The sequence below is a fragment of the Schistocerca nitens genome, chromosome 11, assembly GCF_023898315.1.
Source record: "Schistocerca nitens isolate TAMUIC-IGC-003100 chromosome 11, iqSchNite1.1, whole genome shotgun sequence".
NCBI classification, from domain to species: Eukaryota; Metazoa; Arthropoda; class Insecta; order Orthoptera; family Acrididae; genus Schistocerca; species Schistocerca nitens.
Window position 1 is genome coordinate 149,455,976 of NC_064624.1, and position 25,247 is coordinate 149,481,222.

Below are 25,247 nucleotides of genomic sequence, written 5' to 3' on the forward strand. Positions count from 1 at the left end.
TTCGTGATTACAAATCAAATTTCGAACTCTACACTCCTACACAACAATAGGCGGTGACGTATTTCAGAAATCACCTGCCGATTCGTACTGTTTTGTCGTTTTCAAAGTTTTCTTGGCAAACTTGCTTAGCAAATTCTCCCTCAAACTGAGTTGACTACTGCATTTTCGTACCATTGCAGTAGTTTAAAAGGCTTAAGGAAGCATCTTTGTCACAACAGAAAGGTGGTTTGAAAATTGGGCTGGTAGGGGTAGCGACATAAAACAAAAAAAAAAAAAGGAAGGAAGCCAACAGCACCCGGGTTTCCCAGGCGGTCACCCATCCAAGTACTAACCGGGCCCGATGATGCTTAACTTCGGTGATCGGACGAGAACCGGTGTATTCCTCATGGTATGGCCGTTGGCACTCATGTAACGTAGGAGCACGGCAGAATTCGCGTTCGGCTTTTCTCCCAACACACAAAATGTTAGTTTTCGGCCGCATTTGACGAAAGCACTTCCTTCCGCAACAGCCAGTTCCTCGAGGACGGCGCGGGGGGCGCGCCCGGCGTCCCAGCAGAGCGACGGCCGAATTAGCGGGCGCACCGCCGGGTGTGTGAGACGCACTGCTGCTCGTTGCACCTCCTGTCATTCGCTGGGCGCGTGCAGCCTTCGACACTAGCGGAGGACGCATCTTGTCCCTGGTGTCCAGCGGACGGCCTGTGCGGGGTGTGGCAGTGTCGTGCTGGAGGGCGCCACTGGTAGCGATGTGGGCTTCCTCGCCTCGCCTCACACCGGGTGTGTGCATAGTTTGCAGTGCATTCGCACCATTCCTATCCCTGTCCCCGTCCCCGTCCCGACTTGTCCCGACTTTGCTCGACTGCCGCTCGCTGCCGCTCGGGTCGTGGTCCATATGACAGCGCAAGTACGACAAACGTCTGCGGGACGAGGCGAGACGAGACGACTAAGGAATAAATTCGTGATTACAAATCAAATTTCGAACTCTACACTCCTACACAACAATAGGCGGTGACGTATTTCAGAAATCACCTGCCGATTCGTACTGTTTTGTCGTTTTCAAAGTTTTCTTGGCAAACTTGCTTAGCAAATTCTCCCTCAAACTGAGTTGACTACTGCATTTTCGTACCATTGCAGTAGTTTAAAAGGCTTAAGGAAGCATCTTTGTCACAACAGAAAGGTGGTAGGGGTAGCGACATAAAACAAAAAAAAAAAAGGAAGGAAGCCAACAGCACCCGGGTTTCCCAGGCGGTCACCCATCCAAGTACTAACCGGGCCCGATGATGCTTAACTTCGGTGATCGGACGAGAACCGGTGTATTCCTCATGGTATGGCCGTTGGCACTCATGTAACGTAGGAGCACGGCAGAATTCGCGTTCGGCTTTTCTCCCAACACACAAAATGTTAGTTTTCGGCCGCATTTGACGAAAGCACTTCCTTCCGCAACAGCCAGTTCCTCGAGGACGGCGCGGGGGGCGCGCCCGGCGTCCCAGCAGAGCGACGGCCGAATTAGCGGGCGCACCGCCGGGTGTGTGAGACGCACTGCTGCTCGTTGCACCTCCTGTCATTCGCTGGGCGCGTGCAGCCTTCGACACTAGCGGAGGACGCATCTTGTCCCTGGTGTCCAGCGGACGGCCTGTGCGGGGTGTGGCAGTGTCGTGCTGGAGGGCGCCACTGGTAGCGATGTGGGCTTCCTCGCCTCGCCTCACACCGGGTGTGTGCATAGTTTGCAGTGCATTCGCACCATTCCTATCCCTGTCCCCGTCCCCGTCCCGACTTGTCCCGACTTTGCTCGACTGCCGCTCGCTGCCGCTCGGGTCGTGGTCCATATGACAGCGCAAGTACGACAAACGTCTGCGGGACGAGGCGAGACGAGACGACTAAGGAATAAATTCGTGATTACAAATCAAATTTCGAACTCTACACTCCTACACAACAATAGGCGGTGACGTATTTCAGAAATCACCTGCCGATTCGTACTGTTTTGTCGTTTTCAAAGTTTTCTTGGCAAACTTGCTTAGCAAATTCTCCCTCAAACTGAGTTGACTACTGCATTTTCGTACCATTGCAGTAGTTTAAAAGGCTTAAGGAAGCATCTTTGTCACAACAGAAAGGTGGTAGGGGTAGCGACATAAAACAAAAAAAAAAAAGGAAGGAAGCCAACAGCACCCGGGTTTCCCAGGCGGTCACCCATCCAAGTACTAACCGGGCCCGATGATGCTTAACTTCGGTGATCGGACGAGAACCGGTGTATTCATCATGGTATGGCCGTTGGCACTCATGTAACGTAGGAGCACGGCAGAATTCGCGTTCGGCTTTTCTCCCAACACACAAAATGTTAGTTTTCGGCCGCATTTGACGAAAGCACTTCCTTCCGCAACAGCCAGTTCCTCGAGGACGGCGCGGGGGGCGCGCCCGGCGTCCCAGCAGAGCGACGGCCGAATTAGCGGGCGCACCGCCGCGTGTGTGAGACGCACTGCTGCTCGTTGCACCTCCTGTCATTCGCTGGGCGCGTGCAGCCTTCGACACTAGCGGAGGACGCATCTTGTCCCTGGTGTCCAGCGGACGGCCTGTGCGGGGTGTGGCAGTGTCGTGCTGGAGGGCGCCACTGGTAGCGATGTGGGCTTCCTCGCCTCGCCTCACACCGGGTGTGTGCATAGTTTGCAGTGCATTCGCACCATTCCTATCCCTGTCCCCGTCCCCGTCCCGACTTGTCCCGACTTTGCTCGACTGCCGCTCGCTGCCGCTCGGGTCGTGGTCCATATGACAGCGCAAGTACGACAAACGTCTGCGGGACGAGGCGAGACGAGACGACTAAGGAATAAATTCGTGATTACAAATCAAATTTCGAACTCTACACTCCTACACAACAATAGGCGGTGACGTATTTCAGAAATCACCTGCCGATTCGTACTGTTTTGTCGTTTTCAAAGTTTTCTTGGCAAACTTGCTTAGCAAATTCTCCCTCAAACTGAGTTGACTACTGCATTTTCGTACCATTGCAGTAGTTTAAAAGGCTTAAGGAAGCATCTTTGTCACAACAGAAAGGTGGTAGGGGTAGCGACATAAAACAAAAAAAAAAAAGGAAGGAAGCCAACAGCACCCGGGTTTCCCAGGCGGTCACCCATCCAAGTACTAACCGGGCCCGATGATGCTTAACTTCGGTGATCGGACGAGAACCGGTGTATTCATCATGGTATGGCCGTTGGCACTCATGTAACGTAGGAGCACGGCAGAATTCGCGTTCGGCTTTTCTCCCAACACACAAAATGTTAGTTTTCGGCCGCATTTGACGAAAGCACTTCCTTCCGCAACAGCCAGTTCCTCGAGGACGGCGCGGGGGGCGCGCCCGGCGTCCCAGCAGAGCGACGGCCGAATTAGCGGGCGCACCGCCGCGTGTGTGAGACGCACTGCTGCTCGTTGCACCTCCTGTCATTCGCTGGGCGCGTGCAGCCTTCGACACTAGCGGAGGACGCATCTTGTCCCTGGTGTCCAGCGGACGGCCTGTGCGGGGTGTGGCAGTGTCGTGCTGGAGGGCGCCACTGGTAGCGATGTGGGCTTCCTCGCCTCGCCTCACACCGGGTGTGTGCATAGTTTGCAGTGCATTCGCACCATTCCTATCCCTGTCCCCGTCCCCGTCCCGACTTGTCCCGACTTTGCTCGACTGCCGCTCGCTGCCGCTCGGGTCGTGGTCCATATGACAGCGCAAGTACGACAAACGTCTGCGGGACGAGGCGAGACGAGACGACTAAGGAATAAATTCGTGATTACAAATCAAATTTCGAACTCTACACTCCTACACAACAATAGGCGGTGACGTATTTCAGAAATCACCTGCCGATTCGTACTGTTTTGTCGTTTTCAAAGTTTTCTTGGCAAACTTGCTTAGCAAATTCTCCCTCAAACTGAGTTGACTACTGCATTTTCGTACCATTGCAGTAGTTTAAAAGGCTTAAGGAAGCATCTTTGTCACAACAGAAAGGTGGTTTGAAAATTGGGCTGGTAGGGGTAGCGACATAAAACAAAAAAAAAAAAGGAAGGAAGCCAACAGCACCCGGGTTTCCCAGGCGGTCACCCATCCAAGTACTAACCGGGCCCGATGATGCTTAACTTCGGTGATCGGACGAGAACCGGTGTATTCCTCATGGTATGGCCGTTGGCACTCATGTAACGTAGGAGCACGGCAGAATTCGCGTTCGGCTTTTCTCCCAACACACAAAATGTTAGTTTTCGGCCGCATTTGACGAAAGCACTTCCTTCCGCAACAGCCAGTTCCTCGAGGACGGCGCGGGGGGCGCGCCCGGCGTCCCAGCAGAGCGACGGCCGAATTAGCGGGCGCACCGCCGGGTGTGTGAGACGCACTGCTGCTCGTTGCACCTCCTGTCATTCGCTGGGCGCGTGCAGCCTTCGACACTAGCGGAGGACGCATCTTGTCCCTGGTGTCCAGCGGACGGCCTGTGCGGGGTGTGGCAGTGTCGTGCTGGAGGGCGCCACTGGTAGCGATGTGGGCTTCCTCGCCTCGCCTCACACCGGGTGTGTGCATAGTTTGCAGTGCATTCGCACCATTCCTATCCCTGTCCCCGTCCCCGTCCCGACTTGTCCCGACTTTGCTCGACTGCCGCTCGCTGCCGCTCGGGTCGTGGTCCATATGACAGCGCAAGTACGACAAACGTCTGCGGGACGAGGCGAGACGAGACGACTAAGGAATAAATTCGTGATTACAAATCAAATTTCGAACTCTACACTCCTACACAACAATAGGCGGTGACGTATTTCAGAAATCACCTGCCGATTCGTACTGTTTTGTCGTTTTCAAAGTTTTCTTGGCAAACTTGCTTAGCAAATTCTCCCTCAAACTGAGTTGACTACTGCATTTTCGTACCATTGCAGTAGTTTAAAAGGCTTAAGGAAGCATCTTTGTCACAACAGAAAGGTGGTAGGGGTAGCGACATAAAACAAAAAAAAAAAAAGGAAGGAAGCCAACAGCACCCGGGTTTCCCAGGCGGTCACCCATCCAAGTACTAACCGGGCCCGATGATGCTTAACTTCGGTGATCGGACGAGAACCGGTGTATTCCTCATGGTATGGCCGTTGGCACTCATGTAACGTAGGAGCACGGCAGAATTCGCGTTCGGCTTTTCTCCCAACACACAAAATGTTAGTTTTCGGCCGCATTTGACGAAAGCACTTCCTTCCGCAACAGCCAGTTCCTCGAGGACGGCGCGGGGGGCGCGCCCGGCGTCCCAGCAGAGCGACGGCCGAATTAGCGGGCGCACCGCCGGGTGTGTGAGACGCACTGCTGCTCGTTGCACCTCCTGTCATTCGCTGGGCGCGTGCAGCCTTCGACACTAGCGGAGGACGCATCTTGTCCCTGGTGTCCAGCGGACGGCCTGTGCGGGGTGTGGCAGTGTCGTGCTGGAGGGCGCCACTGGTAGCGATGTGGGCTTCCTCGCCTCGCCTCACACCGGGTGTGTGCATAGTTTGCAGTGCATTCGCACCATTCCTATCCCTGTCCCCGTCCCCGTCCCGACTTGTCCCGACTTTGCTCGACTGCCGCTCGCTGCCGCTCGGGTCGTGGTCCATATGACAGCGCAAGTACGACAAACGTCTGCGGGACGAGGCGAGACGAGACGACTAAGGAATAAATTCGTGATTACAAATCAAATTTCGAACTCTACACTCCTACACAACAATAGGCGGTGACGTATTTCAGAAATCACCTGCCGATTCGTACTGTTTTGTCGTTTTCAAAGTTTTCTTGGCAAACTTGCTTAGCAAATTCTCCCTCAAACTGAGTTGACTACTGCATTTTCGTACCATTGCAGTAGTTTAAAAGGCTTAAGGAAGCATCTTTGTCACAACAGAAAGGTGGTTTGAAAATTGGGCTGGTAGGGGTAGCGACATAAAACAAAAAAAAAAAAAGGAAGGAAGCCAACAGCACCCGGGTTTCCCAGGCGGTCACCCATCCAAGTACTAACCGGGCCCGATGATGCTTAACTTCGGTGATCGGACGAGAACCGGTGTATTCCTCATGGTATGGCCGTTGGCACTCATGTAACGTAGGAGCACGGCAGAATTCGCGTTCGGCTTTTCTCCCAACACACAAAATGTTAGTTTTCGGCCGCATTTGACGAAAGCACTTCCTTCCGCAACAGCCAGTTCCTCGAGGACGGCGCGGGGGGCGCGCCCGGCGTCCCAGCAGAGCGACGGCCGAATTAGCGGGCGCACCGCCGGGTGTGTGAGACGCACTGCTGCTCGTTGCACCTCCTGTCATTCGCTGGGCGCGTGCAGCCTTCGACACTAGCGGAGGACGCATCTTGTCCCTGGTGTCCAGCGGACGGCCTGTGCGGGGTGTGGCAGTGTCGTGCTGGAGGGCGCCACTGGTAGCGATGTGGGCTTCCTCGCCTCGCCTCACACCGGGTGTGTGCATAGTTTGCAGTGCATTCGCACCATTCCTATCCCTGTCCCCGTCCCCGTCCCGACTTGTCCCGACTTTGCTCGACTGCCGCTCGCTGCCGCTCGGGTCGTGGTCCATATGACAGCGCAAGTACGACAAACGTCTGCGGGACGAGGCGAGACGAGACGACTAAGGAATAAATTCGTGATTACAAATCAAATTTCGAACTCTACACTCCTACACAACAATAGGCGGTGACGTATTTCAGAAATCACCTGCCGATTCGTACTGTTTTGTCGTTTTCAAAGTTTTCTTGGCAAACTTGCTTAGCAAATTCTCCCTCAAACTGAGTTGACTACTGCATTTTCGTACCATTGCAGTAGTTTAAAAGGCTTAAGGAAGCATCTTTGTCACAACAGAAAGGTGGTAGGGGTAGCGACATAAAACAAAAAAAAAAAAAGGAAGGAAGCCAACAGCACCCGGGTTTCCCAGGCGGTCACCCATCCAAGTACTAACCGGGCCCGATGATGCTTAACTTCGGTGATCGGACGAGAACCGGTGTATTCCTCATGGTATGGCCGTTGGCACTCATGTAACGTAGGAGCACGGCAGAATTCGCGTTCGGCTTTTCTCCCAACACACAAAATGTTAGTTTTCGGCCGCATTTGACGAAAGCACTTCCTTCCGCAACAGCCAGTTCCTCGAGGACGGCGCGGGGGGCGCGCCCGGCGTCCCAGCAGAGCGACGGCCGAATTAGCGGGCGCACCGCCGGGTGTGTGAGACGCACTGCTGCTCGTTGCACCTCCTGTCATTCGCTGGGCGCGTGCAGCCTTCGACACTAGCGGAGGACGCATCTTGTCCCTGGTGTCCAGCGGACGGCCTGTGCGGGGTGTGGCAGTGTCGTGCTGGAGGGCGCCACTGGTAGCGATGTGGGCTTCCTCGCCTCGCCTCACACCGGGTGTGTGCATAGTTTGCAGTGCATTCGCACCATTCCTATCCCTGTCCCCGTCCCCGTCCCGACTTGTCCCGACTTTGCTCGACTGCCGCTCGCTGCCGCTCGGGTCGTGGTCCATATGACAGCGCAAGTACGACAAACGTCTGCGGGACGAGGCGAGACGAGACGACTAAGGAATAAATTCGTGATTACAAATCAAATTTCGAACTCTACACTCCTACACAACAATAGGCGGTGACGTATTTCAGAAATCACCTGCCGATTCGTACTGTTTTGTCGTTTTCAAAGTTTTCTTGGCAAACTTGCTTAGCAAATTCTCCCTCAAACTGAGTTGACTACTGCATTTTCGTACCATTGCAGTAGTTTAAAAGGCTTAAGGAAGCATCTTTGTCACAACAGAAAGGTGGTAGGGGTAGCGACATAAAACAAAAAAAAAAAAAGGAAGGAAGCCAACAGCACCCGGGTTTCCCAGGCGGTCACCCATCCAAGTACTAACCGGGCCCGATGATGCTTAACTTCGGTGATCGGACGAGAACCGGTGTATTCATCATGGTATGGCCGTTGGCACTCATGTAACGTAGGAGCACGGCAGAATTCGCGTTCGGCTTTTCTCCCAACACACAAAATGTTAGTTTTCGGCCGCATTTGACGAAAGCACTTCCTTCCGCAACAGCCAGTTCCTCGAGGACGGCGCGGGGGGCGCGCCCGGCGTCCCAGCAGAGCGACGGCCGAATTAGCGGGCGCACCGCCGCGTGTGTGAGACGCACTGCTGCTCGTTGCACCTCCTGTCATTCGCTGGGCGCGTGCAGCCTTCGACACTAGCGGAGGACGCATCTTGTCCCTGGTGTCCAGCGGACGGCCTGTGCGGGGTGTGGCAGTGTCGTGCTGGAGGGCGCCACTGGTAGCGATGTGGGCTTCCTCGCCTCGCCTCACACCGGGTGTGTGCATAGTTTGCAGTGCATTCGCACCATTCCTATCCCTGTCCCCGTCCCCGTCCCGACTTGTCCCGACTTTGCTCGACTGCCGCTCGCTGCCGCTCGGGTCGTGGTCCATATGACAGCGCAAGTACGACAAACGTCTGCGGGACGAGGCGAGACGAGACGACTAAGGAATAAATTCGTGATTACAAATCAAATTTCGAACTCTACACTCCTACACAACAATAGGCGGTGACGTATTTCAGAAATCACCTGCCGATTCGTACTGTTTTGTCGTTTTCAAAGTTTTCTTGGCAAACTTGCTTAGCAAATTCTCCCTCAAACTGAGTTGACTACTGCATTTTCGTACCATTGCAGTAGTTTAAAAGGCTTAAGGAAGCATCTTTGTCACAACAGAAAGGTGGTTTGAAAATTGGGCTGGTAGGGGTAGCGACATAAAACAAAAAAAAAAAAAGGAAGGAAGCCAACAGCACCCGGGTTTCCCAGGCGGTCACCCATCCAAGTACTAACCGGGCCCGATGATGCTTAACTTCGGTGATCGGACGAGAACCGGTGTATTCATCATGGTATGGCCGTTGGCACTCATGTAACGTAGGAGCACGGCAGAATTCGCGTTCGGCTTTTCTCCCAACACACAAAATGTTAGTTTTCGGCCGCATTTGACGAAAGCACTTCCTTCCGCAACAGCCAGTTCCTCGAGGACGGCGCGGGGGGCGCGCCCGGCGTCCCAGCAGAGCGACGGCCGAATTAGCGGGCGCACCGCCGCGTGTGTGAGACGCACTGCTGCTCGTTGCACCTCCTGTCATTCGCTGGGCGCGTGCAGCCTTCGACACTAGCGGAGGACGCATCTTGTCCCTGGTGTCCAGCGGACGGCCTGTGCGGGGTGTGGCAGTGTCGTGCTGGAGGGCGCCACTGGTAGCGATGTGGGCTTCCTCGCCTCGCCTCACACCGGGTGTGTGCATAGTTTGCAGTGCATTCGCACCATTCCTATCCCTGTCCCCGTCCCCGTCCCGACTTGTCCCGACTTTGCTCGACTGCCGCTCGCTGCCGCTCGGGTCGTGGTCCATATGACAGCGCAAGTACGACAAACGTCTGCGGGACGAGGCGAGACGAGACGACTAAGGAATAAATTCGTGATTACAAATCAAATTTCGAACTCTACACTCCTACACAACAATAGGCGGTGACGTATTTCAGAAATCACCTGCCGATTCGTACTGTTTTGTCGTTTTCAAAGTTTTCTTGGCAAACTTGCTTAGCAAATTCTCCCTCAAACTGAGTTGACTACTGCATTTTCGTACCATTGCAGTAGTTTAAAAGGCTTAAGGAAGCATCTTTGTCACAACAGAAAGGTGGTTTGAAAATTGGGCTGGTAGGGGTAGCGACATAAAACAAAAAAAAAAAAAGGAAGGAAGCCAACAGCACCCGGGTTTCCCAGGCGGTCACCCATCCAAGTACTAACCGGGCCCGATGATGCTTAACTTCGGTGATCGGACGAGAACCGGTGTATTCATCATGGTATGGCCGTTGGCACTCATGTAACGTAGGAGCACGGCAGAATTCGCGTTCGGCTTTTCTCCCAACACACAAAATGTTAGTTTTCGGCCGCATTTGACGAAAGCACTTCCTTCCGCAACAGCCAGTTCCTCGAGGACGGCGCGGGGGGCGCGCCCGGCGTCCCAGCAGAGCGACGGCCGAATTAGCGGGCGCACCGCCGCGTGTGTGAGACGCACTGCTGCTCGTTGCACCTCCTGTCATTCGCTGGGCGCGTGCAGCCTTCGACACTAGCGGAGGACGCATCTTGTCCCTGGTGTCCAGCGGACGGCCTGTGCGGGGTGTGGCAGTGTCGTGCTGGAGGGCGCCACTGGTAGCGATGTGGGCTTCCTCGCCTCGCCTCACACCGGGTGTGTGCATAGTTTGCAGTGCATTCGCACCATTCCTATCCCTGTCCCCGTCCCCGTCCCGACTTGTCCCGACTTTGCTCGACTGCCGCTCGCTGCCGCTCGGGTCGTGGTCCATATGACAGCGCAAGTACGACAAACGTCTGCGGGACGAGGCGAGACGAGACGACTAAGGAATAAATTCGTGATTACAAATCAAATTTCGAACTCTACACTCCTACACAACAATAGGCGGTGACGTATTTCAGAAATCACCTGCCGATTCGTACTGTTTTGTCGTTTTCAAAGTTTTCTTGGCAAACTTGCTTAGCAAATTCTCCCTCAAACTGAGTTGACTACTGCATTTTCGTACCATTGCAGTAGTTTAAAAGGCTTAAGGAAGCATCTTTGTCACAACAGAAAGGTGGTTTGAAAATTGGGCTGGTAGGGGTAGCGACATAAAACAAAAAAAAAAAAAGGAAGGAAGCCAACAGCACCCGGGTTTCCCAGGCGGTCACCCATCCAAGTACTAACCGGGCCCGATGATGCTTAACTTCGGTGATCGGACGAGAACCGGTGTATTCCTCATGGTATGGCCGTTGGCACTCATGTAACGTAGGAGCACGGCAGAATTCGCGTTCGGCTTTTCTCCCAACACACAAAATGTTAGTTTTCGGCCGCATTTGACGAAAGCACTTCCTTCCGCAACAGCCAGTTCCTCGAGGACGGCGCGGGGGGCGCGCCCGGCGTCCCAGCAGAGCGACGGCCGAATTAGCGGGCGCACCGCCGGGTGTGTGAGACGCACTGCTGCTCGTTGCACCTCCTGTCATTCGCTGGGCGCGTGCAGCCTTCGACACTAGCGGAGGACGCATCTTGTCCCTGGTGTCCAGCGGACGGCCTGTGCGGGGTGTGGCAGTGTCGTGCTGGAGGGCGCCACTGGTAGCGATGTGGGCTTCCTCGCCTCGCCTCACACCGGGTGTGTGCATAGTTTGCAGTGCATTCGCACCATTCCTATCCCTGTCCCCGTCCCCGTCCCGACTTGTCCCGACTTTGCTCGACTGCCGCTCGCTGCCGCTCGGGTCGTGGTCCATATGACAGCGCAAGTACGACAAACGTCTGCGGGACGAGGCGAGACGAGACGACTAAGGAATAAATTCGTGATTACAAATCAAATTTCGAACTCTACACTCCTACACAACAATAGGCGGTGACGTATTTCAGAAATCACCTGCCGATTCGTACTGTTTTGTCGTTTTCAAAGTTTTCTTGGCAAACTTGCTTAGCAAATTCTCCCTCAAACTGAGTTGACTACTGCATTTTCGTACCATTGCAGTAGTTTAAAAGGCTTAAGGAAGCATCTTTGTCACAACAGAAAGGTGGTAGGGGTAGCGACATAAAACAAAAAAAAAAAAAGGAAGGAAGCCAACAGCACCCGGGTTTCCCAGGCGGTCACCCATCCAAGTACTAACCGGGCCCGATGATGCTTAACTTCGGTGATCGGACGAGAACCGGTGTATTCCTCATGGTATGGCCGTTGGCACTCATGTAACGTAGGAGCACGGCAGAATTCGCGTTCGGCTTTTCTCCCAACACACAAAATGTTAGTTTTCGGCCGCATTTGACGAAAGCACTTCCTTCCGCAACAGCCAGTTCCTCGAGGACGGCGCGGGGGGCGCGCCCGGCGTCCCAGCAGAGCGACGGCCGAATTAGCGGGCGCACCGCCGGGTGTGTGAGACGCACTGCTGCTCGTTGCACCTCCTGTCATTCGCTGGGCGCGTGCAGCCTTCGACACTAGCGGAGGACGCATCTTGTCCCTGGTGTCCAGCGGACGGCCTGTGCGGGGTGTGGCAGTGTCGTGCTGGAGGGCGCCACTGGTAGCGATGTGGGCTTCCTCGCCTCGCCTCACACCGGGTGTGTGCATAGTTTGCAGTGCATTCGCACCATTCCTATCCCTGTCCCCGTCCCCGTCCCGACTTGTCCCGACTTTGCTCGACTGCCGCTCGCTGCCGCTCGGGTCGTGGTCCATATGACAGCGCAAGTACGACAAACGTCTGCGGGACGAGGCGAGACGAGACGACTAAGGAATAAATTCGTGATTACAAATCAAATTTCGAACTCTACACTCCTACACAACAATAGGCGGTGACGTATTTCAGAAATCACCTGCCGATTCGTACTGTTTTGTCGTTTTCAAAGTTTTCTTGGCAAACTTGCTTAGCAAATTCTCCCTCAAACTGAGTTGACTACTGCATTTTCGTACCATTGCAGTAGTTTAAAAGGCTTAAGGAAGCATCTTTGTCACAACAGAAAGGTGGTAGGGGTAGCGACATAAAACAAAAAAAAAAAAAGGAAGGAAGCCAACAGCACCCGGGTTTCCCAGGCGGTCACCCATCCAAGTACTAACCGGGCCCGATGATGCTTAACTTCGGTGATCGGACGAGAACCGGTGTATTCATCATGGTATGGCCGTTGGCACTCATGTAACGTAGGAGCACGGCAGAATTCGCGTTCGGCTTTTCTCCCAACACACAAAATGTTAGTTTTCGGCCGCATTTGACGAAAGCACTTCCTTCCGCAACAGCCAGTTCCTCGAGGACGGCGCGGGGGGCGCGCCCGGCGTCCCAGCAGAGCGACGGCCGAATTAGCGGGCGCACCGCCGCGTGTGTGAGACGCACTGCTGCTCGTTGCACCTCCTGTCATTCGCTGGGCGCGTGCAGCCTTCGACACTAGCGGAGGACGCATCTTGTCCCTGGTGTCCAGCGGACGGCCTGTGCGGGGTGTGGCAGTGTCGTGCTGGAGGGCGCCACTGGTAGCGATGTGGGCTTCCTCGCCTCGCCTCACACCGGGTGTGTGCATAGTTTGCAGTGCATTCGCACCATTCCTATCCCTGTCCCCGTCCCCGTCCCGACTTGTCCCGACTTTGCTCGACTGCCGCTCGCTGCCGCTCGGGTCGTGGTCCATATGACAGCGCAAGTACGACAAACGTCTGCGGGACGAGGCGAGACGAGACGACTAAGGAATAAATTCGTGATTACAAATCAAATTTCGAACTCTACACTCCTACACAACAATAGGCGGTGACGTATTTCAGAAATCACCTGCCGATTCGTACTGTTTTGTCGTTTTCAAAGTTTTCTTGGCAAACTTGCTTAGCAAATTCTCCCTCAAACTGAGTTGACTACTGCATTTTCGTACCATTGCAGTAGTTTAAAAGGCTTAAGGAAGCATCTTTGTCACAACAGAAAGGTGGTTTGAAAATTGGGCTGGTAGGGGTAGCGACATAAAACAAAAAAAAAAAAAGGAAGGAAGCCAACAGCACCCGGGTTTCCCAGGCGGTCACCCATCCAAGTACTAACCGGGCCCGATGATGCTTAACTTCGGTGATCGGACGAGAACCGGTGTATTCATCATGGTATGGCCGTTGGCACTCATGTAACGTAGGAGCACGGCAGAATTCGCGTTCGGCTTTTCTCCCAACACACAAAATGTTAGTTTTCGGCCGCATTTGACGAAAGCACTTCCTTCCGCAACAGCCAGTTCCTCGAGGACGGCGCGGGGGGCGCGCCCGGCGTCCCAGCAGAGCGACGGCCGAATTAGCGGGCGCACCGCCGCGTGTGTGAGACGCTCTGCTGCTCGTTGCACCTCCTGTCATTCGCTGGGCGCGTGCAGCCTTCGACACTAGCGGAGGACGCATCTTGTCCCTGGTGTCCAGCGGACGGCCTGTGCGGGGTGTGGCAGTGTCGTGCTGGAGGGCGCCACTGGTAGCGATGTGGGCTTCCTCGCCTCGCCTCACACCGGGTGTGTGCATAGTTTGCAGTGCATTCGCACCATTCCTATCCCTGTCCCCGTCCCCGTCCCGACTTGTCCCGACTTTGCTCGACTGCCGCTCGCTGCCGCTCGGGTCGTGGTCCATATGACAGCGCAAGTACGACAAACGTCTGCGGGACGAGGCGAGACGAGACGACTAAGGAATAAATTCGTGATTACAAATCAAATTTCGAACTCTACACTCCTACACAACAATAGGCGGTGACGTATTTCAGAAATCACCTGCCGATTCGTACTGTTTTGTCGTTTTCAAAGTTTTCTTGGCAAACTTGCTTAGCAAATTCTCCCTCAAACTGAGTTGACTACTGCATTTTCGTACCATTGCAGTAGTTTAAAAGGCTTAAGGAAGCATCTTTGTCACAACAGAAAGGTGGTTTGAAAATTGGGCTGGTAGGGGTAGCGACATAAAACAAAAAAAAAAAAAGGAAGGAAGCCAACAGCACCCGGGTTTCCCAGGCGGTCACCCATCCAAGTACTAACCGGGCCCGATGATGCTTAACTTCGGTGATCGGACGAGAACCGGTGTATTCATCATGGTATGGCCGTTGGCACTCATGTAACGTAGGAGCACGGCAGAATTCGCGTTCGGCTTTTCTCCCAACACACAAAATGTTAGTTTTCGGCCGCATTTGACGAAAGCACTTCCTTCCGCAACAGCCAGTTCCTCGAGGACGGCGCGGGGGGCGCGCCCGGCGTCCCAGCAGAGCGACGGCCGAATTAGCGGGCGCACCGCCGCGTGTGTGAGACGCACTGCTGCTCGTTGCACCTCCTGTCATTCGCTGGGCGCGTGCAGCCTTCGACACTAGCGGAGGACGCATCTTGTCCCTGGTGTCCAGCGGACGGCCTGTGCGGGGTGTGGCAGTGTCGTGCTGGAGGGCGCCACTGGTAGCGATGTGGGCTTCCTCGCCTCGCCTCACACCGGGTGTGTGCATAGTTTGCAGTGCATTCGCACCATTCCTATCCCTGTCCCCGTCCCCGTCCCGACTTGTCCCGACTTTGCTCGACTGCCGCTCGCTGCCGCTCGGGTCGTGGTCCATATGACAGCGCAAGTACGACAAACGTCTGCGGGACGAGGCGAGACGAGACGACTAAGGAATAAATTCGTGATTACAAATCAAATTTCGAACTCTACACTCCTACACAACAATAGGCGGTGACGTATTTCAGAAATCACCTGCCGATTCGTACTGTTTTGTCGTTTTCAAAGTTTTCTTGGCAAACTTGCTTAGCAAATTCTCCCTCAAACTGAGTTGACTACTGCATTTTCGTACCATTGCAGTAGTTTAAAAGGCTTAAGGAAGCATCTTTGTCACAACAGAAAGGTGGTTTGAAAATTGGGCTGGTAGGGGTAGCGACATAAAACAAAAAAAAAAAAAGGAAGGAAGCCAACAGCACCCGGGTTTCCCAGGCGGTCACCCATCCAAGTACTAACCGGGCCCGATGATGCTTAACTTCGGTGATCGGACGAGAACCGGTGTATTCATCATGGTATGGCCGTTGGCACTCATGTAACGTAGGAGCACGGCAGAATTCGCGTTCGGCTTTTCTCCCAACACACAAAATGTTAGTTTTCGGCCGCATTTGACGAAAGCACTTCCTTCCGCAACAGCCAGTTCCTCGAGGACGGCGCGGGGGGCGCGCCCGGCGTCCCAGCAGAGCGACGGCCGAATTAGCGGGCGCACCGCCGCGTGTGTGAGACGCACTGCTGCTCGTTGCACCTCCTGTCATTCGCTGGGCGCGTGCAGCCTTCGACACTAGCGGAGGACGCATCTTGTCCCTGGTGTCCAGCGGACGGCCTGTGCGGGGTGTGGCAGTGTCGTGCTGGAGGGCGCCACTGGTAGCGATGTGGGCTTCCTCGCCTCGCCTCACACCGGGTGTGTGCATAGTTTGCAGTGCATTCGCACCATTCCTATCCCTGTCCCCGTCCCCGTCCCGACTTGTCCCGACTTTGCTCGACTGCCGCTCGCTGCCGCTCGGGTCGTGGTCCATATGACAGCGCAAGTACGACAAACGTCTGCGGGACGAGGCGAGACGAGACGACTAAGGAATAAATTCGTGATTACAAATCAAATTTCGAACTCTACACTCCTACACAACAATAGGCGGTGACGTATTTCAGAAATCACCTGCCGATTCGTACTGTTTTGTCGTTTTCAAAGTTTTCTTGGCAAACTTGCTTAGCAAATTCTCCCTCAAACTGAGTTGACTACTGCATTTTCGTACCATTGCAGTAGTTTAAAAGGCTTAAGGAAGCATCTTTGTCACAACAGAAAGGTGGTAGGGGTAGCGACATAAAACAAAAAAAAAAAAAGGAAGGAAGCCAACAGCACCCGGGTTTCCCAGGCGGTCACCCATCCAAGTACTAACCGGGCCCGATGATGCTTAACTTCGGTGATCGGACGAGAACCGGTGTATTCATCATGGTATGGCCGTTGGCACTCATGTAACGTAGGAGCACGGCAGAATTCGCGTTCGGCTTTTCTCCCAACACACAAAATGTTAGTTTTCGGCCGCATTTGACGAAAGCACTTCCTTCCGCAACAGCCAGTTCCTCGAGGACGGCGCGGGGGGCGCGCCCGGCGTCCCAGCAGAGCGACGGCCGAATTAGCGGGCGCACCGCCGCGTGTGTGAGACGCACTGCTGCTCGTTGCACCTCCTGTCATTCGCTGGGCGCGTGCAGCCTTCGACACTAGCGGAGGACGCATCTTGTCCCTGGTGTCCAGCGGACGGCCTGTGCGGGGTGTGGCAGTGTCGTGCTGGAGGGCGCCACTGGTAGCGATGTGGGCTTCCTCGCCTCGCCTCACACCGGGTGTGTGCATAGTTTGCAGTGCATTCGCACCATTCCTATCCCTGTCCCCGTCCCCGTCCCGACTTGTCCCGACTTTGCTCGACTGCCGCTCGCTGCCGCTCGGGTCGTGGTCCATATGACAGCGCAAGTACGACAAACGTCTGCGGGACGAGGCGAGACGAGACGACTAAGGAATAAATTCGTGATTACAAATCAAATTTCGAACTCTACACTCCTACACAACAATAGGCGGTGACGTATTTCAGAAATCACCTGCCGATTCGTACTGTTTTGTCGTTTTCAAAGTTTTCTTGGCAAACTTGCTTAGCAAATTCTCCCTCAAACTGAGTTGACTACTGCATTTTCGTACCATTGCAGTAGTTTAAAAGGCTTAAGGAAGCATCTTTGTCACAACAGAAAGGTGGTTTGAAAATTGGGCTGGTAGGGGTAGCGACATAAAACAAAAAAAAAAAAAGGAAGGAAGCCAACAGCACCCGGGTTTCCCAGGCGGTCACCCATCCAAGTACTAACCGGGCCCGATGATGCTTAACTTCGGTGATCGGACGAGAACCGGTGTATTCATCATGGTATGGCCGTTGGCACTCATGTAACGTAGGAGCACGGCAGAATTCGCGTTCGGCTTTTCTCCCAACACACAAAATGTTAGTTTTCGGCCGCATTTGACGAAAGCACTTCCTTCCGCAACAGCCAGTTCCTCGAGGACGGCGCGGGGGGCGCGCCCGGCGTCCCAGCAGAGCGACGGCCGAATTAGCGGGCGCACCGCCGCGTGTGTGAGACGCACTGCTGCTCGTTGCACCTCCTGTCATTCGCTGGGCGCGTGCAGCCTTCGACACTAGCGGAGGACGCATCTTGTCCCTGGTGTCCAGCGGACGGCCTGTGCGGGGTGTGGCAGTGTCGTGCTGGAGGGCGCCACTGGTAGCGATGTGGGCTTCCTCGCCTCGCCTCACACCGGGTGTGTGCATAGTTTGCAGTGCATTCGCACCATTCCTATCCCTGTCCCCGTCCCCGTCCCGACTTGTCCCGACTTTGCTCGACTGCCGCTCGCTGCCGCTCGGGTCGTGGTCCATATGACAGCGCAAGTACGACAAACGTCTGCGGGACGAGGCGAGACGAGACGACTAAGGAATAAATTCGTGATTACAAATCAAATTTCGAACTCTACACTCCTACACAACAATAGGCGGTGACGTATTTCAGAAATCACCTGCCGATTCGTACTGTTTTGTCGTTTTCAAAGTTTTCTTGGCAAACTTGCTTAGCAAATTCTCCCTCAAACTGAGTTGACTACTGCATTTTCGTACCATTGCAGTAGTTTAAAAGGCTTAAGGAAGCATCTTTGTCACAACAGAAAGGTGGTTTGAAAATTGGGCTGGTAGGGGTAGCGACATAAAACAAAAAAAAAAAAAGGAAGGAAGCCAACAGCACCCGGGTTTCCCAGGCGGTCACCCATCCAAGTACTAACCGGGCCCGATGATGCTTAACTTCGGTGATCGGACGAGAACCGGTGTATTCATCATGGTATGGCCGTTGGCACTCATGTAACGTAGGAGCACGGCAGAATTCGCGTTCGGCTTTTCTCCCAACACACAAAATGTTAGTTTTCGGCCGCATTTGACGAAAGCACTTCCTTCCGCAACAGCCAGTTCCTCGAGGACGGCGCGGGGGGCGCGCCCGGCGTCCCAGCAGAGCGACGGCCGAATTAGCGGGCGCACCGCCGCGTGTGTGAGACGCACTGCTGCTCGTTGCACCTCCTGTCATTCGCTGGGCGCGTGCAGCCTTCGACACTAGCGGAGGACGCATCTTGTCCCTGGTGTCCAGCGGACGGCCTGTGCGGGGTGTGGCAGTGTCGTGCTGGAGGGCGCCACTGGTAGCGATGTGGGCTTCCTCGCCTCGCCTCACACCGGGTGTGTGCATAGTTTGCAGTGCATTCGCACCATTCCTATCCCTGTCCCCGTCCCCGTCCCGACTTGTCCCGACTTTGCTCGACTGCCGCTCGCTGCCGCTCGGGTCGTGGTCCATATGACAGCGCAAGTACGACAAACGTCTGCGGGACGAGGCGAGACGAGACGACTAAGGAATAAATTCGTGATTACAAATCAAATTTCGAACTCTACACTCCTACACAACAATAGGCGGTGACGTATTTCAGAAATCACCTGCCGATTCGTACTGTTTTGTCGTTTTCAAAGTTTTCTTGGCAAACTTGCTTAGCAAATTCTCCCTCAAACTGAGTTGACTACTGCATTTTCGTACCATTGCAGTAGTTTAAAAGGCTTAAGGAAGCATCTTTGTCACAACAGAAAGGTGGTTTGAAAATTGGGCTGGTAGGGGTAGCGACATAAAACAAAAAAAAAAAAAGGAAGGAAGCCAACAGCACCCGGGTTTCCCAGGCGGTCACCCATCCAAGTACTAACCGGGCCCGATGATGCTTAACTTCGGTGATCGGACGAGAACCGGTGTATTCATCATGGTATGGCCGTTGGCACTCATGTAACGTAGGAGCACGGCAGAATTCGCGTTCGGCTTTTCTCCCAACACACAAAATGTTAGTTTTCGGCCGCATTTGACGAAAGCACTTCCTTCCGCAACAGCCAGTTCCTCGAGGACGGCGCGGGGGGCGCGCCCGGCGTCCCAGCAGAGCGACGGCCGAATTAGCGGGCGCACCGCCGCGTGTGTGAGACGCACTGCTGCTCGTTGCACCTCCTGTCATTCGCTGGGCGCGTGCAGCCTTCGACACTAGCGGAGGACGCATCTTGTCCCTGGTGTCCAGCGGACGGCCTGTGCGGGGTGTGGCAGTGTCGTGCTGGAGGGCGCCACTGGTAGCGATGTGGGCTTCCTCGCCTCGCCTCACACCGGGTGTGTGCATAGTTTGCAGTGCATTCGCACCATTCCTATCCCTGTCCCCGTCCCCGTCCCGACTTGTCCCGACTTTGCTCGACTGCCGCTCGCTGCCGCTCGGGTCGTGGTCCATATGACAGCGCAAGTACGACAAACGTCTGCGGGACGAGGCGAGACGAGACGACTAAGGAATAAATTCGTGATTACAAATCAAATTTCGAACTCTACACTCCTACACAACAATAGGCGGTGACGTATTTCAGAAATCACCTGCCGATTCGTACTGTTTTGTCGTTTTCAAAGTTTTCTTGGCAAACTTGCTTAGCAAATTCTCCCTCAAACTGAGTTGACTACTGCATTTTCGTACCATTGCAGTAGTTTAAAAGGCTTAAGGAAGCATCTTTGTCACAACAGAAAGGTGGTTTGAAAATTGGGCTGGTAGGGGTAGCGACATAAAACAAAAAAAAAAAAAGGAAGGAAGCCAACAGCACCCGGGTTTCCCAGGCGGTCACCCATCCAAGTACTAACCGGGCCCGATGATGCTTAACTTCGGTGATCGGACGAGAACCGGTGTATTCATCATGGTATGGCCGTTGGCACTCATGTAACGTAGGAGCACGGCAGAATTCGCGTTCGGCTTTTCTCCCAACACACAAAATGTTAGTTTTCGGCCGCATTTGACGAAAGCACTTCCTTCCGCAACAGCCAGTTCCTCGAGGACGGCGCGGGGGGCGCGCCCGGCGTCCCAGCAGAGCGACGGCCGAATTAGCGGGCGCACCGCCGCGTGTGTGAGACGCACTGCTGCTCGTTGCACCTCCTGTCATTCGCTGGGCGCGTGCAGCCTTCGACACTAGCGGAGGACGCATCTTGTCCCTGGTGTCCAGCGGACGGCCTGTGCGGGGTGTGGCAGTGTCGTGCTGGAGGGCGCCACTGGTAGCGATGTGGGCTTCCTCGCCTCGCCTCACACCGGGTGTGTGCATAGTTTGCAGTGCATTCGCACCATTCCTATCCCTGTCCCCGTCCCCGTCCCGACTTGTCCCGACTTTGCTCGACTGCCGCTCGCTGCCGCTCGGGTCGTGGTCCATATGACAGCGCAAGTACGACAAACGTCTGCGGGACGAGGCGAGACGAGACGACTAAGGAATAAATTCGTGATTACAAATCAAATTTCGAACTCTACACTCCTACACAACAATAGGCGGTGACGTATTTCAGAAATCACCTGCCGATTCGTACTGTTTTGTCGTTTTCAAAGTTTTCTTGGCAAACTTGCTTAGCAAATTCTCCCTCAAACTGAGTTGACTACTGCATTTTCGTACCATTGCAGTAGTTTAAAAGGCTTAAGGAAGCATCTTTGTCACAACAGAAAGGTGGTTTGAAAATTGGGCTGGTAGGGGTAGCGACATAAAACAAAAAAAAAAAAAGGAAGGAAGCCAACAGCACCCGGGTTTCCCAGGCGGTCACCCATCCAAGTACTAACCGGGCCCGATGATGCTTAACTTCGGTGATCGGACGAGAACCGGTGTATTCCTCATGGTATGGCCGTTGGCACTCATGTAACGTAGGAGCACGGCAGAATTCGCGTTCGGCTTTTCTCCCAACACACAAAATGTTAGTTTTCGGCCGCATTTGACGAAAGCACTTCCTTCCGCAACAGCCAGTTCCTCGAGGACGGCGCGGGGGGCGCGCCCGGCGTCCCAGCAGAGCGACGGCCGAATTAGCGGGCGCACCGCCGGGTGTGTGAGACGCACTGCTGCTCGTTGCACCTCCTGTCATTCGCTGGGCGCGTGCAGCCTTCGACACTAGCGGAGGACGCATCTTGTCCCTGGTGTCCAGCGGACGGCCTGTGCGGGGTGTGGCAGTGTCGTGCTGGAGGGCGCCACTGGTAGCGATGTGGGCTTCCTCGCCTCGCCTCACACCGGGTGTGTGCATAGTTTGCAGTGCATTCGCACCATTCCTATCCCTGTCCCCGTCCCCGTCCCGACTTGTCCCGACTTTGCTCGACTGCCGCTCGCTGCCGCTCGGGTCGTGGTCCATATGACAGCGCAAGTACGACAAACGTCTGCGGGACGAGGCGAGACGAGACGACTAAGGAATAAATTCGTGATTACAAATCAAATTTCGAACTCTACACTCCTACACAACAATAGGCGGTGACGTATTTCAGAAATCACCTGCCGATTCGTACTGTTTTGTCGTTTTCAAAGTTTTCTTGGCAAACTTGCTTAGCAAATTCTCCCTCAAACTGAGTTGACTACTGCATTTTCGTACCATTGCAGTAGTTTAAAAGGCTTAAGGAAGCATCTTTGTCACAACAGAAAGGTGGTAGGGGTAGCGACATAAAACAAAAAAAAAAAAAGGAAGGAAGCCAACAGCACCCGGGTTTCCCAGGCGGTCACCCATCCAAGTACTAACCGGGCCCGATGATGCTTAACTTCGGTGATCGGACGAGAACCGGTGTATTCCTCATGGTATGGCCGTTGGCACTCATGTAACGTAGGAGCACGGCAGAATTCGCGTTCGGCTTTTCTCCCAACACACAAAATGTTAGTTTTCGGCCGCATTTGACGAAAGCACTTCCTTCCGCAACAGCCAGTTCCTCGAGGACGGCGCGGGGGGCGCGCCCGGCGTCCCAGCAGAGCGACGGCCGAATTAGCGGGCGCACCGCCGGGTGTGTGAGACGCACTGCTGCTCGTTGCACCTCCTGTCATTCGCTGGGCGCGTGCAGCCTTCGACACTAGCGGAGGACGCATCTTGTCCCTGGTGTCCAGCGGACGGCCTGTGCGGGGTGTGGCAGTGTCGTGCTGGAGGGCGCCACTGGTAGCGATGTGGGCTTCCTCGCCTCGCCTCACACCGGGTGTGTGCATAGTTTGCAGTGCATTCGCACCATTCCTATCCCTGTCCCCGTCCCCGTCCCGACTTGTCCCGACTTTGCTCGACTGCCGCTCGCTGCCGCTCGGGTCGTGGTCCATATGACAGCGCAAGTACGACAAACGTCTGCGGGACGAGGCGAGACGAGACGACTAAGGAATAAATTCGTGATTACAAATCAAATTTCGAACTCTACACTCCTACACAACAATAGGCGGTGACGTATTTCAGAAATCACCTGCCGATTCGTACTGTTTTGTCGTTTTCAAAGTTTTCTTGGCAAACTTGCTTAGCAAATTCTCCCTCAAACTGAGTTGACTACTGCATTTTCGTACCATTGCAGTAGTTTAAAAGGCTTAAGGAAGCATCTTTGTCACAACAGAAAGGTGGTAGGGGTAGCGACATAAAACAAAAAAAAAAAAAGGAAGGAAGCCAACAGCACCCGGGTTTCCCAGGCGGTCACCCATCCAAGTACTAACCGGGCCCGATGATGCTTAACTTCGGTGATCGGACGAGAACCGGTGTATTCATCATGGTATGGCCGTTGGCACTCATGTAACGTAGGAGCACGGCAGAATTCGCGTTCGGCTTTTCTCCCAACACACAAAATGTTAGTTTTCGGCCGCATTTGACGAAAGCACTTCCTTCCGCAACAGCCAGTTCCTCGAGGACGGCGCGGGGGGCGCGCCCGGCGTCCCAGCAGAGCGACGGCCGAATTAGCGGGCGCACCGCCGGGTGTGTGAGACGCACTGCTGCTCGTTGCACCTCCTGTCATTCGCTGGGCGCGTGCAGCCTTCGACACTAGCGGAGGACGCATCTTGTCCCTGGTGTCCAGCGGACGGCCTGTGCGGGGTGTGGCAGTGTCGTGCTGGAGGGCGCCACTGGTAGCGATGTGGGCTTCCTCGCCTCGCCTCACACCGGGTGTGTGCATAGTTTGCAGTGCATTCGCACCATTCCTATCCCTGTCCCCGTCCCCGTCCCGACTTGTCCCGACTTTGCTCGACTGCCGCTCGCTGCCGCTCGGGTCGTGGTCCATATGACAGCGCAAGTACGACAAACGTCTGCGGGACGAGGCGAGACGAGACGACTAAGGAATAAATTCGTGATTACAAATCAAATTTCGAACTCTACACTCCTACACAACAATAGGCGGTGACGTATTTCAGAAATCACCTGCCGATTCGTACTGTTTTGTCGTTTTCAAAGTTTTCTTGGCAAACTTGCTTAGCAAATTCTCCCTCAAACTGAGTTGACTACTGCATTTTCGTACCATTGCAGTAGTTTAAAAGGCTTAAGGAAGCATCTTTGTCACAACAGAAAGGTGGTTTGAAAATTGGGCTGGTAGGGGTAGCGACATAAAACAAAAAAAAAAAAAGGAAGGAAGCCAACAGCACCCGGGTTTCCCAGGCGGTCACCCATCCAAGTACTAACCGGGCCCGATGATGCTTAACTTCGGTGATCGGACGAGAACCGGTGTATTCATCATGGTATGGCCGTTGGCACTCATGTAACGTAGGAGCACGGCAGAATTCGCGTTCGGCTTTTCTCCCAACACACAAAATGTTAGTTTTCGGCCGCATTTGACGAAAGCACTTCCTTCCGCAACAGCCAGTTCCTCGAGGACGGCGCGGGGGGCGCGCCCGGCGTCCCAGCAGAGCGACGGCCGAATTAGCGGGCGCACCGCCGCGTGTGTGAGACGCACTGCTGCTCGTTGCACCTCCTGTCATTCGCTGGGCGCGTGCAGCCTTCGACACTAGCGGAGGACGCATCTTGTCCCTGGTGTCCAGCGGACGGCCTGTGCGGGGTGTGGCAGTGTCGTGCTGGAGGGCGCCACTGGTAGCGATGTGGGCTTCCTCGCCTCGCCTCACACCGGGTGTGTGCATAGTTTGCAGTGCATTCGCACCATTCCTATCCCTGTCCCCGTCCCCGTCCCGACTTGTCCCGACTTTGCTCGACTGCCGCTCGCTGCCGCTCGGGTCGTGGTCCATATGACAGCGCAAGTACGACAAACGTCTGCGGGACGAGGCGAGACGAGACGACTAAGGAATAAATTCGTGATTACAAATCAAATTTCGAACTCTACACTCCTACACAACAATAGGCGGTGACGTATTTCAGAAATCACCTGCCGATTCGTACTGTTTTGTCGTTTTCAAAGTTTTCTTGGCAAACTTGCTTAGCAAATTCTCCCTCAAACTGAGTTGACTACTGCATTTTCGTACCATTGCAGTAGTTTAAAAGGCTTAAGGAAGCATCTTTGTCACAACAGAAAGGTGGTTTGAAAATTGGGCTGGTAGGGGTAGCGACATAAAACAAAAAAAAAAAAAGGAAGGAAGCCAACAGCACCCGGGTTTCCCAGGCGGTCACCCATCCAAGTACTAACCGGGCCCGATGATGCTTAACTTCGGTGATCGGACGAGAACCGGTGTATTCATCATGGTATGGCCGTTGGCACTCATGTAACGTAGGAGCACGGCAGAATTCGCGTTCGGCTTTTCTCCCAACACACAAAATGTTAGTTTTCGGCCGCATTTGACGAAAGCACTTCCTTCCGCAACAGCCAGTTCCTCGAGGACGGCGCGGGGGGCGCGCCCGGCGTCCCAGCAGAGCGACGGCCGAATTAGCGGGCGCACCGCCGCGTGTGTGAGACGCACTGCTGCTCGTTGCACCTCCTGTCATTCGCTGGGCGCGTGCAGCCTTCGACACTAGCGGAGGACGCATCTTGTCCCTGGTGTCC

General features: G+C 54.5%; 27 non-coding genes across 27 annotated transcripts; all 27 read right to left on the bottom strand.

Moving 5' to 3' along the window:
* Nucleotides 1–283: 283 nt before the first annotated feature.
* On the bottom strand, nucleotides 284–402 carry LOC126214450 (5S ribosomal RNA). The gene has a single exon (XR_007541907.1). It is a non-coding gene; the product is annotated as a 5S ribosomal RNA (ribosomal RNA).
* An 815-nt stretch (nucleotides 403–1,217) lies between these two features.
* Nucleotides 1,218–1,336, bottom strand: LOC126214451 (5S ribosomal RNA). Its single transcript, XR_007541908.1, has one exon. It is a non-coding gene; the product is annotated as a 5S ribosomal RNA (ribosomal RNA).
* Nucleotides 1,337–2,151: 815 nt separating this feature from the next.
* LOC126214291 (5S ribosomal RNA) lies at nucleotides 2,152–2,270 on the bottom strand. Its single transcript, XR_007541764.1, has one exon. It is a non-coding gene; the product is annotated as a 5S ribosomal RNA (ribosomal RNA).
* An 815-nt stretch (nucleotides 2,271–3,085) lies between these two features.
* On the bottom strand, nucleotides 3,086–3,204 carry LOC126214294 (5S ribosomal RNA). Its single transcript, XR_007541766.1, has one exon. It is a non-coding gene; the product is annotated as a 5S ribosomal RNA (ribosomal RNA).
* Nucleotides 3,205–4,036: 832 nt separating this feature from the next.
* On the bottom strand, nucleotides 4,037–4,155 carry LOC126214452 (5S ribosomal RNA). Its single transcript, XR_007541909.1, has one exon. It is a non-coding gene; the product is annotated as a 5S ribosomal RNA (ribosomal RNA).
* An 816-nt stretch (nucleotides 4,156–4,971) lies between these two features.
* Nucleotides 4,972–5,090, bottom strand: LOC126214454 (5S ribosomal RNA). Its single transcript, XR_007541911.1, has one exon. It is a non-coding gene; the product is annotated as a 5S ribosomal RNA (ribosomal RNA).
* An 833-nt stretch (nucleotides 5,091–5,923) lies between these two features.
* LOC126214455 (5S ribosomal RNA) lies at nucleotides 5,924–6,042 on the bottom strand. Its single transcript, XR_007541912.1, has one exon. It is a non-coding gene; the product is annotated as a 5S ribosomal RNA (ribosomal RNA).
* An 816-nt stretch (nucleotides 6,043–6,858) lies between these two features.
* Nucleotides 6,859–6,977, bottom strand: LOC126214456 (5S ribosomal RNA). Its single transcript, XR_007541913.1, has one exon. It is a non-coding gene; the product is annotated as a 5S ribosomal RNA (ribosomal RNA).
* An 816-nt stretch (nucleotides 6,978–7,793) lies between these two features.
* Nucleotides 7,794–7,912, bottom strand: LOC126214295 (5S ribosomal RNA). The gene has a single exon (XR_007541767.1). It is a non-coding gene; the product is annotated as a 5S ribosomal RNA (ribosomal RNA).
* An 833-nt stretch (nucleotides 7,913–8,745) lies between these two features.
* Nucleotides 8,746–8,864, bottom strand: LOC126214296 (5S ribosomal RNA). Its single transcript, XR_007541768.1, has one exon. It is a non-coding gene; the product is annotated as a 5S ribosomal RNA (ribosomal RNA).
* Nucleotides 8,865–9,697: 833 nt separating this feature from the next.
* On the bottom strand, nucleotides 9,698–9,816 carry LOC126214297 (5S ribosomal RNA). The gene has a single exon (XR_007541769.1). It is a non-coding gene; the product is annotated as a 5S ribosomal RNA (ribosomal RNA).
* An 833-nt stretch (nucleotides 9,817–10,649) lies between these two features.
* On the bottom strand, nucleotides 10,650–10,768 carry LOC126214457 (5S ribosomal RNA). Its single transcript, XR_007541914.1, has one exon. It is a non-coding gene; the product is annotated as a 5S ribosomal RNA (ribosomal RNA).
* Nucleotides 10,769–11,584: 816 nt separating this feature from the next.
* On the bottom strand, nucleotides 11,585–11,703 carry LOC126214458 (5S ribosomal RNA). Its single transcript, XR_007541915.1, has one exon. It is a non-coding gene; the product is annotated as a 5S ribosomal RNA (ribosomal RNA).
* An 816-nt stretch (nucleotides 11,704–12,519) lies between these two features.
* On the bottom strand, nucleotides 12,520–12,638 carry LOC126214298 (5S ribosomal RNA). Its single transcript, XR_007541770.1, has one exon. It is a non-coding gene; the product is annotated as a 5S ribosomal RNA (ribosomal RNA).
* Nucleotides 12,639–13,471: 833 nt separating this feature from the next.
* LOC126214299 (5S ribosomal RNA) lies at nucleotides 13,472–13,590 on the bottom strand. Its single transcript, XR_007541771.1, has one exon. It is a non-coding gene; the product is annotated as a 5S ribosomal RNA (ribosomal RNA).
* Nucleotides 13,591–14,423: 833 nt separating this feature from the next.
* Nucleotides 14,424–14,542, bottom strand: LOC126214300 (5S ribosomal RNA). The gene has a single exon (XR_007541772.1). It is a non-coding gene; the product is annotated as a 5S ribosomal RNA (ribosomal RNA).
* An 833-nt stretch (nucleotides 14,543–15,375) lies between these two features.
* On the bottom strand, nucleotides 15,376–15,494 carry LOC126214301 (5S ribosomal RNA). Its single transcript, XR_007541773.1, has one exon. It is a non-coding gene; the product is annotated as a 5S ribosomal RNA (ribosomal RNA).
* An 816-nt stretch (nucleotides 15,495–16,310) lies between these two features.
* Nucleotides 16,311–16,429, bottom strand: LOC126214302 (5S ribosomal RNA). The gene has a single exon (XR_007541774.1). It is a non-coding gene; the product is annotated as a 5S ribosomal RNA (ribosomal RNA).
* An 833-nt stretch (nucleotides 16,430–17,262) lies between these two features.
* Nucleotides 17,263–17,381, bottom strand: LOC126214303 (5S ribosomal RNA). Its single transcript, XR_007541775.1, has one exon. It is a non-coding gene; the product is annotated as a 5S ribosomal RNA (ribosomal RNA).
* Nucleotides 17,382–18,214: 833 nt separating this feature from the next.
* Nucleotides 18,215–18,333, bottom strand: LOC126214306 (5S ribosomal RNA). Its single transcript, XR_007541777.1, has one exon. It is a non-coding gene; the product is annotated as a 5S ribosomal RNA (ribosomal RNA).
* Nucleotides 18,334–19,166: 833 nt separating this feature from the next.
* LOC126214307 (5S ribosomal RNA) lies at nucleotides 19,167–19,285 on the bottom strand. Its single transcript, XR_007541778.1, has one exon. It is a non-coding gene; the product is annotated as a 5S ribosomal RNA (ribosomal RNA).
* Nucleotides 19,286–20,118: 833 nt separating this feature from the next.
* Nucleotides 20,119–20,237, bottom strand: LOC126214308 (5S ribosomal RNA). Its single transcript, XR_007541779.1, has one exon. It is a non-coding gene; the product is annotated as a 5S ribosomal RNA (ribosomal RNA).
* An 833-nt stretch (nucleotides 20,238–21,070) lies between these two features.
* LOC126214460 (5S ribosomal RNA) lies at nucleotides 21,071–21,189 on the bottom strand. The gene has a single exon (XR_007541916.1). It is a non-coding gene; the product is annotated as a 5S ribosomal RNA (ribosomal RNA).
* An 816-nt stretch (nucleotides 21,190–22,005) lies between these two features.
* Nucleotides 22,006–22,124, bottom strand: LOC126214461 (5S ribosomal RNA). Its single transcript, XR_007541917.1, has one exon. It is a non-coding gene; the product is annotated as a 5S ribosomal RNA (ribosomal RNA).
* An 816-nt stretch (nucleotides 22,125–22,940) lies between these two features.
* On the bottom strand, nucleotides 22,941–23,059 carry LOC126214309 (5S ribosomal RNA). Its single transcript, XR_007541780.1, has one exon. It is a non-coding gene; the product is annotated as a 5S ribosomal RNA (ribosomal RNA).
* Nucleotides 23,060–23,892: 833 nt separating this feature from the next.
* On the bottom strand, nucleotides 23,893–24,011 carry LOC126214310 (5S ribosomal RNA). Its single transcript, XR_007541781.1, has one exon. It is a non-coding gene; the product is annotated as a 5S ribosomal RNA (ribosomal RNA).
* An 833-nt stretch (nucleotides 24,012–24,844) lies between these two features.
* On the bottom strand, nucleotides 24,845–24,963 carry LOC126214311 (5S ribosomal RNA). The gene has a single exon (XR_007541782.1). It is a non-coding gene; the product is annotated as a 5S ribosomal RNA (ribosomal RNA).
* Between the last annotated feature and the right edge of the window lie 284 nt (nucleotides 24,964–25,247).